This window comes from Microtus oregoni, unplaced genomic scaffold, assembly GCF_018167655.1.
Source record: "Microtus oregoni isolate MIOR12 unplaced genomic scaffold, Mior012 000011F_ref0000422, whole genome shotgun sequence".
NCBI classification, from domain to species: domain Eukaryota; kingdom Metazoa; phylum Chordata; class Mammalia; order Rodentia; family Cricetidae; genus Microtus; species Microtus oregoni.
The window spans coordinates 42,533,608-42,547,406 of NW_024543070.1; the positions used below are offsets into that span (position 1 = coordinate 42,533,608).

Sequence of the window (13,799 nt, forward strand, 5' to 3'; positions counted from 1 at the left end):
TTATAGTTAATGTAGACCTCTGTGTGATTTCTTTGGGACTTAACAATTATGGGAACCAGGTTGGACAGAAAACTCAGACAACACAGTTGGGCTCCCACAACCATAGATCAGCTCTTTCAGCAACTACAGAGTAAATATTTAACCACTGTTCCCTCTAAGGCCTAGTCCCCTAGGGGAGGAAAAGATTCCTGGAGAAAAAAAATGAAAGTTCTACGTTACAAACCAATTTTCTAAAGCAAGGTCTGTGTCACTTATCTCAAGAACTCATTTCTGGGATGTTACCCTTTATCTATGTAAAAATCATTGCTTCTTTTGTTTCATCTGAATGTCTTCTTCAGTATCCTTCAAAAATACATTTGAAGTCAGAGCCTATATATACTTCTAACCACTAGTATTTGTGTAGTGTTCTGTAGCCACAAAATTTTGTATAATAATGATAATAATCAGAATTTATTGAGTGCTAACTAGTGGTTTGACCAATAATTTCCAAATGGTCCAGGAGCCCCATCACCTTTCCAGTGGCCCGTGAGGTAAAACAGCATCAGAGCTAAAGAGATGGCGGAGGGGTTAAGAGAGTGCTTGCACAGCGCCCACATGATGGCTGTAACCCTAGCTCCAGGGTCTTTCCGTCTTCTGGCAGGCAAACATGTAGTATGCAGACAAAATACTCAGACATAAAAAATAAAATAAGCATTAATTTTTTTCAAACTATGATAAGAAAATGTGTTTGCTTTATTTTTTAAAAAATCCCCCATTCTTTCACATATACATGATGAAACTTTCTAGAATTTGAATAATGTGTGCTATTATAACTGACTGAAGAAGCAGATAAGTTACTATTATATCTTTTCTTTGAGAAAAAAAAGTTTTTTTGAAAAAGAGAAGGCAATTGAATACATATGATGTGAAAGCAGAAGGCCAGATGTTTATGGGGAGGAAGGGGGCCAGGCAGCAAGGGGCAGGAATGAGGATGAAGGAGGACAGTAGGGAGGGGTACAGAAAAGAACAGAGGGTCATGAAACACACACACACTCAAAAAAGCCAAGCCATAACAAAACCCAGTACTTTGTATGCAAACTTGAAAACGTCTTTTTTTTTTTTTTGGAGGCAGGGTTTCTCTGTGTAGCCCGGTTGTCCTGGAACTTGCTCTATAGACCAGACTGGCCTCAAACTCACAGAGATCTTCTTACCTCTCTGCCTCCTGAGTGCTGGGATTAAAGGAGTGTACCACTACCACCCAATCTAACTTAAAAACTAATAAAAAGAAAAAATGTTCTTACACACGCGCACACACACACACACACACACACACACACAAACACTATTTGCTAATAGAGTGATCAGTTTTAGTTTCTAGTGTGTACAACCTATGTAGACGGAACCTCAATAGCTCCAGGAATACTAAGTGCTGAGGTCAAACGGTGAGAACTGAGGCAGTAGGCTGAGCGCTGTATAAAAGTCACTCACTTCTCAGGATTTTGGAGGAGGTACGACCTCTTTTCACTTAAACTAAAAACCAAAGCAAACAAGCTGGAGAGACGGCTCAGCTAAGAGCAGCTAAGTTAGGGTCCCAGCACACAGGTTGGGAGTTCTCCATAGCTGTCAATCCAGTTCTAGGGGATGTGATGAGTTTCTAACCTCCTCTCCGCCTCCCAGGGTCTCTCAGGGATTAAAGGTGTGCGCACCAATACCAGCTTCTCTTGTCTCAAGACAGATAACTTCATACCGTTTTAGTTCTATTTCCTTCATTAAGGAGGGAGACAGATTTACTCTTTTCTGCAACGCCAACTCGGATAGACTCCTTGTGGGGGGTACCCGAAGAATGAACTGAGTGGCCCTGAGGAAAGGGAGCTATGATCCAGCCAACTCCGAGGAACACACAGCACAAGCCCAGTTTCACCTCAGATTTCAAGAGCGCCTCACCAGACTGTGCTGTTCCGGAGCTGCTGAAGTACAGCAGAGAAAGTACACAGTTCCCGTAACCATGGTAGCGTGCAGTGTGGGCTCCAGTGTGGGTGAGCTTCCCAGAGCTTCTTAGATACTCCTATGATTTGGAGGACAAGCCAGGTACTATTTGGCAAACTTTCTTTTAAAAAATATTTTTATAAGGACAAGTTCAATAGAGCCACCATATATGGGCTGCCCATGCGTTTTTCCATCATATATGGGCTGCCCATGCGTGTTTCAGCATTGTCAGGGCATAAATTTTAATTGTTGGTGTACGAACATTTAATCTGCATGTATGTCCATTTACCACACATGTGCCTGGTGTCCCAGGATGTCAGTTCTGGAGCTGAAGTTACAGGTGCTTGTGAGCCACCATGTGGGTGCTAGGAATCAAACCCAGGTCATCTGAAAGTCAGTGTATTTAATTGCTGAGCTATCTCTTTAGGCCCAGCAACCTCTTTTATAGTAGCTAATAAAAACAACCTACTAATTTTTAATCGGTTTCAGAAATGGGAGCTGACCTCACCATCATGTGCTCAAGCAGACAGGAGCGGAAGTGAAGGCCTGTTCAGACTTGGTGCAAGAGGGAGCACATTTTAAAAGTATAAAGGGTAATAGGACTGATCACAAATACCATACGCAATATGTATGTATGTCACTGAAATTATTGGCATTCATCTCTAACTTGGGACCCCTCATCAGATGAGAGGACATCTGATGGAATGTTACGAGGGAATAACTGGCCTCAGTTAGAAAATGGAGAAACAAGCCGGGCGATGGTGGCGCACGCCTTTAATCCCAGCACTCGGGAGGCAGAGGCAGGCGGATCTCTGTGAGTTCGAGACCAGCCTGGTCTATAGAGCTAGTTCCAGGACAGGCTCCAAAGCCACAGAGAAACCCTGCCTCGAAAAACCAAAAAAAAAAAAAAAAAAAAAAAGAAAATAGAGAAACACTTTGCAAATTAGTCATTGAGTAAAATGCAACAAGAAAGCAGTCATGACATTGATTTCCATATTACAGGCCTCTCAGGTGCTGAGAGCTACTTTTGTGATACTAAGAAATGATCTGAGAAAGGGACGGTAGACAACGTGGCCTTTCTGCACCACTAATCAACTGCTCGAAGCACAGACGGAACCACTACAAACTCATGCTACCAAGGCTGGGTGCTTTCCGCTCTTGCCTTTTCCTTTTTCATAGAAAGAAAGGCTGGGAAAGTGGGGTGTGGGTAAGTAGGCAGCGTCGATGACTAGTGGCTCACAGAGGCAGTGAGGGAAAGAGGAGCTGGACAAATAGCTTTAGCTATTGCGTCCAGAACTCTTAACCTTGTTTTCTCTCCTGCAAATGAAAAGGAAAACAGCATACTAAGAACTAAGAGACTGTTCAAAGACATAGGCGTCCCCAGGAATGGTTCCTATGGCCAAAGATGAGAGGAATGAAACACAGAACAGAAACAGGGATCAAAGTATATTTACAATTTTTGCTACTCAAGAAGAAAAGCAGAGTTCTTAGAGAAACAAACAAAAACAGAGCGCCTAATTAACTGGGCACTATTAGAGGAAAAAGGAAGGAGCGTTGCGATACAGTGTTCCTGCTGTCTTTCACAGTAACTCCGGTTGTCAGTGAGTGATTTTCATAAATGAAGATTTCCAACTAATAAATGTGCAAAGAATAATAGACATATGAAAGAATCAACCACTTTGCAACTACTAATTTTGGATTTGTGCAGGCAGTGGTAATAGGTGAGACCATTAGTTAGCAGGACGAGGGGAGCTTTATAGTGGAAAAACTCAGCTGTTACCTCCTGAACCCATGGATTAAGCACAGAGTCATGATGTGAGGCAGAGAGAACTGTGGACCTCCCCAGGAGACAACATAAATGAAGCACACATGCCACCCAGGAAGTAGCCAGCCAAGACATGTGGCAGGTCTCTAGTCAGGTCTCAGAGGGAGCCATTTGATGGATGAGTCACATAAAACCACAGGGAACAAACAGAATCAGAACCTGGTTCCTGCCAAAGGACAGGGGCATTCCAGTTTTAAGTTAGGATTCAAATTTAAACTTAAAAATATTGTACATTGCTTCCCTATTTCAACATGTTGTTTGGCACAGAAAAAAAGGTAAGAGTGGTTGCATGTGATGGTGCACACTTATATAGTTGCAGCACCCGAGGCAGGGGCATTGCAGATTCCAGGATAGCCTGAGATACTTGCTGAGACTATCTTGAGTAAAAAGGAAAGGGTGGAGGGGAGGGTGAAGATGGTCTGTCCTTTTGGTGGGGTGAATGCATGTGGGGTGTTCTTGTCTCTGTTTAGAAACTATTTTAAAGGCAGAATTTCTTGACTGTGTGGTGAGCATAGCACAGAAAAGGGGAGAGCTCTGTGCAACTAACTAGATGTTTGTTTCTTCTGTCTTTACACACATTGTCCACACACTTTCCATACTTAACACACCAGCCAGCTATCATGAGAGAACCCTGCAGTTAAGCACACAGGCTCTGAAATCGATTCCTGTCCTACAGTTTCCTGGGTGGTACTGGCTACTTCATCTGCCATTTGTGAAACAGGGCTGAGATGGCCAATCTCCTAGTTTTTGTGAGAATAAGTAAAATTTTGGATATATAAAGTTAAAATAGGGTCTGTATAGAATCTTTTGTTTCGATGTCTCAGCATTTGCTACATTAAGATTTACTGAGAAGCCACAGTAGTAGTACACATCTTTAATCCCAGCACCTGGGAGGCAGAGGCAGGTGGATCTTTGTGAGTTTGAGTCCAGCCTGGTCTACAGAGTGAGTTCCAGGACAGCTAGGGCTAAAAACCCTGTCACCAAAACAGAAACAAGGCAAAACAAAACAAAACAAAACAAAACAAAATGACAAATGGTCTCCTTTGAGCATGTTGGGGCCACAGTAGATTCTAGGTCATGATCCAGCAGCACAGAACTATCAATAGAAAAGCTCCAAAGTGGGTTTTAAATATTACATACAACTCACTAGAACATTTTATATTGGATAAACAAATCCTGAATAACCTTTGACACCAAGTGCTGCTCAACAGACTTCTCCAGTGGTAGGGGAATGTTCTGTGTCTCTAAGTTCACTTTGTGATATCCATCAGCCACGTGTGGTGACTGAGCACCTGAAATGTGGCTTCTGTGACCTGGTGTCCATCAACCACATGTGATGGCCAAGCATCTTATCTAACTGTATTTAATTTAAAAAGCTGCATTGCCAAGTAGCCATCTTACTAGACATCTGCAATGACTGGGAGACAGTTATTTCTGGGTCCAAACAGGCGTGGTTATGTCTCAGTGATGTGACCTTGAACATGTCACTTCATCTTTCTCAAGCTCTTACAGTCTTTGATTTTGTAGGAGAGGAAGCATTGCTGCATTATAGATTATATACTCCTTCTTACTAAAGATACTCATCCACATGATTTGGGGCTATTGCTCATTGGCAGAACGGGTACTCAGCATGTGGAGGCCATGGGTTCTGTTGCTAGCACTGACAGTGATAAGGTGCGGCTCTCAGACAAATAGACCAAATTCAATCCTTGTAAGTTCATATGAAGCCTCTAAGCCCAAACTGAAAATAAACACACATTCACAGTTCGCTCTGTTAGTATTTTATTATCTATTTATTTGCGATGCCAGGGATTAAGGCTCAGTCCTTCTGTGTGCTAAGTATACTCCTGAGCTCCTGAGCTAAACCTCAGCTCTGTTTATTCTTTTAAATAGATATTTGTTACCTTTAATTATTTGTATTAGCTGGCTTTAATATTTGTTTAACTCCTTTATTTGACTGTGGGATTTTTGGGAGGGGTAGATATTCTATGAAACCAGAACTGAGTAAAAGGGGGTGAACTTTTGTGTGTCTTATCCAATTACATAGGAAGCAGATCTGAAGCAATACTATTTCTTTCCAAGCACATTTCAATAAGGCACAATGCTAAACACACATTCAAAATAAATGTATTTTATTGCACTTTTATCCATCTTCCTTGCTGAAGATCTGAAATGACAATCACATTAAAAGACAATGCTTTAAAAAAAAATCTGGGTGGGCCGGGCGGTGGTGGCCCACACTTTTAATTCCAGCACTTGGGAGGCAGAGGCAGATGGATTTCTGGAAGTTTGAGGCTAGCCTGGTCTACAAGAGCTAGTTCCAGGACAGGCACCAAAAACTACAGAGAAACCCTGTCTTGAAAGTCCAAAAAAAAAAAAAAAAAAATCTGGGTGGTGGTGGCATCCCAGCACTCAGGAGGCAGAGGCAGGCATAACTCTGAGTTCGAGGCCAGCCTGTGAGTCCAGGACAGGGCTATACAGAGAAACCTTGTCTTGAAAAAAAAAAAAGCTTCAGCCTCTTTGTATATTTAGATTGGGGAATGTCTTCTTTGACAGGTTCTGAAGTCATAAAAAGTACAGTATTTTTTTTTTAAAAGAAGCCTTAGTAACTTAATTCTAAATTCTTAATTCCAATGTTTTCAATATATACACAAATGGCCAAATGCCCTCAGTCATTACGGAAATAATCACTGTGGTATACCCAGCGAGTTCATAGGAAGATGAGGCAGGACACTGGTTCACTCTGTAACATAAGGACACAGTGTTCCAACTGGGAACCTTTTTGTAAAAGAAACATATCCTGTCAGGACTCTCTGGAACTGGCGTAATTCCTGCATGACCCCCACCATGTCGCCAGAGACCAATTTTTCAATAGAGAGAAAAGTCAATAACCAAGACCAGAAAACATTAAATAATGAGAGAAGCTTCCCAAGCGTGGCTCACTACATCCATCAGGACTGTCAGGGTTTCAGAGCCGCAGGCTGGAGAAGAAGGCTCTGTGGGGATTAAGATTTGCATAAAGCTCCAGAGGCAAAACTAATTTCCAAAATGCAAATGTAATTTAAAGATACTACTAAAATGACATTCTAAATGTCAATACTAATTTTGAAAGTATAGCTGTAAAGGCAAAGATAATGATATTTTTCTTAATTTTTCTTATTTAAGCATCCCATCTTGTTTTTTAAAAGATTGTTTAGAAAGTGAGCCATGAGCATTAACCCACTTGATGTATATAACGACACATTAAAGACTCTCAGAGTTTGTCTGGTTTCAGGTGATGGTGGAAACATCTAGAAACAAGGTCCCCTTATCCTGCACTTGAGGAAGAATTAAATCTAGGCTCAAAGCAAGAACAGTGAAATACAGGTACATCTAAGGCCAGCGAATTAAGCTTCAGAATCAACAAAATTTTATCATTTTTCTCAGATACTGTCGTCAAACAGATGCTTTTCCTCAATCAGACGTGAGTTTGAAGCTTTTTTACCAGGCATGCTGCATTGTACAACTGAAAAGCAACCCGCCCCGCTGTAGTCTGGAGGCCATTTAGAGGGGGACACAGCTTCACAGAGAAAGGGCACGTGACTGGTGGGTTCCCCACCCCCTCCCGACATCAGTCTTTCGTTATCTTATTAACTCTGCTCATTGCGCTTGTCAGATTTCCCTCAATCCAACGCTACTTAAACAGCTGTGCGTCCTCTCTAGGCAATTATCAGTCACCACACTCGGGTTTCTGAATTAGCTGGTGAAAGCTGTTTAACCTTGAGAAATTACATTCGTGAATACATCCTTGAATAGGAGTTATTACTGAAAAAAGGACCGAAAAGACTCACACGACTGTAGCTACTGAATATGTTAATTGCAACACTAATTTACAAATTAGTAAAAATGTTTAACAAGGCTTATCATACACATGATTTTTTCTTTATTATACATATTAACACATATGCTTTCTTTCTATATCTGTATATATGCATAATGTATAAAGTGGAATATCAAAATACTGTCAAAGCCCAGAGTGATAATCTGCCATACGTATCCATCAGGGGCTACCACCTTTAAAGGTGTTCAGAAATCATTCAGCGCTGCTCTCAGAGGTCGCAGACTTCCCACAACAGGCAGACTCCCCACCCCCAGATTCTCCAACTCCTTTCAAAGACAGCATCCCTTATTGTGCTGCCATTCTTTGTGGGTGCTGGGACAGAACCCAGGGCCTCACACACTGGGCAAGCCCTCTACCACTGGATATACAATGTTTTTATTCTTGGCTCTGACATTGAATTTTTTTTTCTTCCTGATACAATATATATGAAAAAAAGAAAAAAATTTCAGAGAGAAATGGAGGGTTTGGAGTTATTCATCAGCTTATAGTCCCCTTCTACCAATCAGTAACAGTTAAAATCAAAAGGTCTACAAGCCAGGACTGTAGTATGCATCAGGTCCTGAGTTCAATCCCAGAGTCACATGTATACACAAAAAATAGTAAGAATTAAAAAATGTTAAAAACCAGTGAGCTAGAAACATACTTAATGCTTTATGTATGCCCTTTATAAACAAATTAAAAGATAACCTTCTAGAGGTAGCAAGTTTTGGTATTTGAAAAAAAGGCTTAATAATAGTTTTCTGCGTGCAAGTATGTAGAATAATTCTGAAATTAATGTGACCAGCTCCCTACTCCAGCATTCCCCTGCTTTCTGTTCCAAGAAAAGAAAAAGGCGATATTTCAACAGTGCAAAATTCTTTGTTGTGACAGAAACATTAATATGATAAGTGTTCTGGAAAGCGAAGCACACTTCAAATCCTAACTATTCTTTCAGACCTCTGCTGAGTCTAACAGTCCTGGCCAACATTTGGTGAGGATTATCCTTCCTTTAGACAAAAGCTAGTGTTCCTTAGATAAATCAGGAGTTATTGCCATGAGACTCATAAAACCTTTTCACAACGCAGATTTCCAAGGGAATCCTTGAAGGCTTTAGGGGCTGCTCCTTTTCCTAAGTAACAAAATACACCCCATGGTGTCTTGCTGACCCCACTCAGCTGTCCTCTGACCTCTTCAATTGTTGAAGCCTAACGCCAGGGCCCACAGAATTTGCCTCCCATATCAAAAAGGCTACTGTTGCTTCCTCCTAGCACCTGGTGAAACAGAATGCAACAGTTCTGGCTCTCCCTTCTGCCTTCCCCTCTCTGACCATTTTCCAGATGTTAAGCCAATACTAGGTTTCAGTGTCTTCCTGGTCATCACTAAGGAACAAACAGGGACTGGGCTGAAGTGGCAATGACCCTCTTGTTCTCTCTGGCCTCAAAAGGATACAACAGGTCATAAAAGAGGAAAAGCTCTTTGGCCTCCCCTGAAAACACTAGGCTATTTAAACACACTGTAACTTCTAAAGCCGGGAGAGAGGGTTTGGCTTATGTTCTTTCTAAAAGCCAAGAGGCCCTAAAGCAGTCACCCTAAATTGTTAATTCTTTTCTTTTTGAAATATTTTATTTTATGTACATTGGTATGAGAGTGTCAGATCTCTGGAAACTGGAGTTACAGACAGTTGTGAACTGCCATGTGGGTGCTGGGAATTAAACCTAGGCCCTCTGGAGGAGCAGCCAGTGCTCTTAACCACTAAGCCATCTCTCCAGCCCTAAATTCTCAATTCTTAACAAGTTTTTTTTTTCCCCCGCTGATATTGGAGGAGAGAGAACCAATATCACCCTTCCCCTCTGAATTAAAAGCCTTTAAAAAAAAAGTCAGAAACATTTTATTAAAGCTCTGTAACACATGTCTCAGAACAGTATCACAAGGGTTTTAAATATATGTGATCACTAAATACAGGCTGATTTTTTTTTTTCTGTATAACCAAGGGCTTCAAAGTCTCTTATCAGACAACTGGAAAGAAAATTACAATTACCAAAGAGGAACCAAAAAGTGCATTCTTGGAGGGACTAAGGGTGAGTTTGATCAAGACATAATGTATATGTGAATGAAATTTTCAAAGAACAATAAAAAAGAAAAAAGATATGAAAAATAAGAGTTTAAAATTTCATTTTTATTTTTGTGTATGTGTGTTTGTCTGACTGTGGGGATGCCGTGTGTGGATGACACGGAGACCATCCACACATTGGCATTGGATCTCAGGGACCACCTGATGTGGGTGACAGGGGTGGGGGTGGGGGGGACACTTCAGTCCTCTAGAGAAGCGTTTAGTGAGTGCTTCTACCCACTGAACCTTCTCGTTAGCCCTTGAATTCACATTTTTTTCAATTTATGTAGACAGGAAATTCAGAGCTATCTGGGAGAAAAACTTAGTAAGTTTAACTGGGGAATTGAGAAGACAGAGCAGAGAGGCCTGCAGAGTGGGGTGGAACTGGAAAGGAGGGCATATACGCTCCTGCTCAGTTTAAGGAGCAAACATAGTCGCTTCATTTCAGCTGTAAATTAATCCAACAAAACCAATTTGACTATGAAAAGCTTGAAAAGAGGAATGCAATCACACAATACCTTGGTTCATATATTAACATTTTTGGATCATGTTCATGGTTAGCTAGGCAGTCAACATCTCAGGAAGCTTGTCCGAGATCACAACGTTCTTCAGGGTTCTTTGCACCTATAAAAACACAGAATGCATAAAACCACAAGTTATTTCTCAGTTCCCTTTATTGCACAATATAACAATCTACATATTGAAATTCTACAAAACCACAGGAATTACCAAAGTCCTGTGTACCTCAACTTATTACTATGGGAAAATAGAAAGAAGCTCCCTATTCCTAAACTTCAACAACCACCCTCAATATATGGTCAAAATAATTTCTGTTTTTCTTAGAGCAACCCTCCCCAACCTTCCCTCAGTGCGAGCTGAGAAAGTTTCTTTGACATCATCATAACAGTAAAAGTCCCAGATTACTTCTGTTTTGGAATAGAATTAAGATAAGACAACTTTCTTATTCTGAGGCATTTGGGAGTTTTACAATTCCTGATATTTGTCTAAAATTAATTTATTCAAATAATAAATTAATAAATTTATATTATAATTAGTATAATTATAATTAATTATAAAGAAGTCAAATATAACTAATATGAAGGTAATAATTTTTACTTTTTGAACTTCTATAATGATTTCCAGAAAAATTGCAAGAAGAGAAAGGTTTCCTACTTTCTGAGCAGTGTGTTTCTAGGAGATATTAAATAAACTATAATCACCTACAATTGATTGAATAACGTGCCTATTATTCTTCCCCACTAAGTAGATTATGTTGATATAAATTCATAAACAAAGATATGAAAAATTGGTAAAGCCTTAAATAAATTAAAGCAACTTGTCATTAATTTTTATACATAACATAGAAGTAATTTTTACTATGTCTAAAAAAGAAAACTAAAGATTCTTAGTTTTTAAGAATGTACTAAATGCAATATGAATATATATAACATTAAAATACTTGAAGTCATGCTAAAATGTTTTTGTACTTTCTTTTTTATGTCAACTTGAAAGAGAGAAAATAAACATTATAGATTTTGGGATAAAAAATATTTGTCTTAACCTCTTCTTATTGGAAGAATTACTTCTCACACAAGAATAACGAAAAACGCTGGCCCTGCATGTTTAGGCTAACACTTCTCACTCACATGCACCAACAGCATCTTTCCTACCTAATCCAAACCCAAGATTACCCCATATGGTCAATGAGGTCAAACTGCATTACTTCCAATGAGGACCGACTGACTCTGCAAGTATCTTAATGATTTTTAAAAGGGTCAATAATCCAATTCCAATAGCTTTGGAGTCTAAAACTGCTAATTTTTAGCCACGTGCTACACACTTCACCTGCTAGTAATGACATTTTTGTATTTTCTTCTAATTACACTCAAAGCTAAGACCTTTGGCCCTGGACCACAGACCCCTATTCAGGTTGCACACATTTTCTTAAAGGACCTGGTCCTTTGTTGTCGCTCTTCCTCTTTCATCTATTATTTACGCCCACAGAGAAGGAGAGACTCCACCGTTTACGCAGCTTAAAGCTCCTAACCATCTCAATTTCTTTGCCTTTCAACTGATGGGCTTTTTCATAGACAAATGCCAAAATGTTTGACAAAATCATTTTTTGTTTTTCAGTTACACTGCCCTCTCTTTTCTCATCTACTATCCCTAGGCAGCTTCCTGTCCTCTCTGTCCCACAGGAGGGACTTTGTATGAATAAGGATTTACACACTGTGACTGTTACCAACCAAACAAGTACAGTACAAACCTCAGTGTCTCACAGATCAATAAAAATTATATATTTGTTCCATCACAGAATCCATTAAATGAAATTGAGGATAATTTAAAAGAACTTAAGACCTGCCCCCAGTCTCCATTAAAACACAGAACTCTCAGAACTCCCTAGCGGAAGTGCCAAAGAGCATTCGGAAAACAATGAGGATATCAGCTACACGACCCAAGTTTCCAAGTGTCTTAACATCTACTAGCTGTCGGCTGACATTTCAATAATTATAAAAAAAAGTAGAAAAGGAAAAAACAGAAAGTAAACTGAAATGGCTAAATGTTCAATTTTTAGCTTAATCTTTAAAACATTTTAAAGCAAAATCTTCATAAACCATCCTATTATTATTGTTATTTCCCAATACTTTCTCCAGATATATATACACACACCTACATATATGTATACACACACACACACACACACACACACATTTTGGAAATCAGAAACACAAAGCTGTTACCATGATGTAGATCACTCCCTCAGACCACAACAAGCCACCAAAGGATTCTGAGCTGCAGGACGTTTCTGGCCGACACTGGCCCGTCCTTGCTCTCCTTTCCTCCAGGGCTCAGCTTACTCTTGAGTTCTAAGGGTTTCCCTGTTGTCTGTCCTCTGCAGACCCTGAAACCTCTTGTCTTTTCTTGTTTTCACCATTTGCTTCACCCAGCAGTTCACTGGAGACCCATCCATCTTGTAATGCCTAGAGTGACAGATACTCTCCAGAGCAACCACACGCTGAGTGACCAGAAGATAACATCACCCCCAGGAACTCCAGAGAGAAATACAACCTTAGGACAAGGTCTGACTTGACAGACATCGGACCATAAACCTCTTCTAAGTGAAAAAGAAAACAATTGCCACACACACAACCGAATCTGACCCAATCAAAGGCAGAGGAGAGTGATCATTTGTGGATTGCCTTTTCACTCACTTTCCCCCAGAGCTTTTATAGTACGGCAATTCACTCACCAAGAGGCAAGAGACTTCTCGGAGGAAAGAAAAGCCTTTCTCAAGTGCCTTCTTTTATTGAACAATATTCAAAGTGAAATTCATTGACGTGCGTGTTGCAGGAAACCCAAGGCTTCAGTTCAGCCCTCTTCACCCTGCCCCTTCTTGTTTGAATAAAGCAGTATCTGGACTTAGAAACGCTGACTCTATTCTACTGCTGTGAAAGGGACACTCATGCTTTGCAAATTAAAAACACATTAAGCACATCAGAAATTAAAAAGCAACATGTGACACAATGTCAACAATATGTGTAGCTCAGAATAGAAAAGCTCCCCATCCATTAATCAACCTCCAACTTGGATTTAAAAGACAGTGATCAGGAGAGCATCCTGGGAAGGGCCGCAGACTCTCTGCTAACAAAGGAGAGGTCATGTGAACATCTCCCAGCAACGAACCAGTGCCAAGGAAGCTGTACATGCAGAAGGTTCTGCTTGTCTGGAGTTTGGGGTTTTGCCCTTATTTCAAATCCAATGAGAAATAATTAAGCTTCTAACATTTAAAAAATAGGAAGGAAATTCTGAAGAACAAATAAACAAAAACCAACCTGGAGATTAAATTAAAACATTGTGATCAACGTCAATTATGGAAATTAACAACCCATTTTTATAACAAATACCGAGACACAGAGGTAAACCTCTGTTGTATAGAAATACATTCTCATTCTCAAAAAAGAACAATTAATACAAATATAGATGGCATATCTAAAGACCCCAGATGTTCAAGGAAAGACTCATCAACAGCATTACTATGA

At 40.1% G+C, this 13,799-nt stretch overlaps 1 protein-coding gene across 1 annotated transcript in view; it reads right to left on the reverse strand.

Moving 5' to 3' along the window:
- LOC121453265 (GREB1-like protein) overlaps positions 1-13,799 on the reverse strand; it is a 254,133-nt gene that overhangs the window by 118,688 nt on the left and 121,646 nt on the right. The window contains exon 2 of the mRNA XM_041659867.1: positions 10,278-10,383. The gene's annotated coding sequence lies outside the window, so the exon portion shown is untranslated. The remainder of the gene's footprint in view (positions 1-10,277; positions 10,384-13,799) is intronic.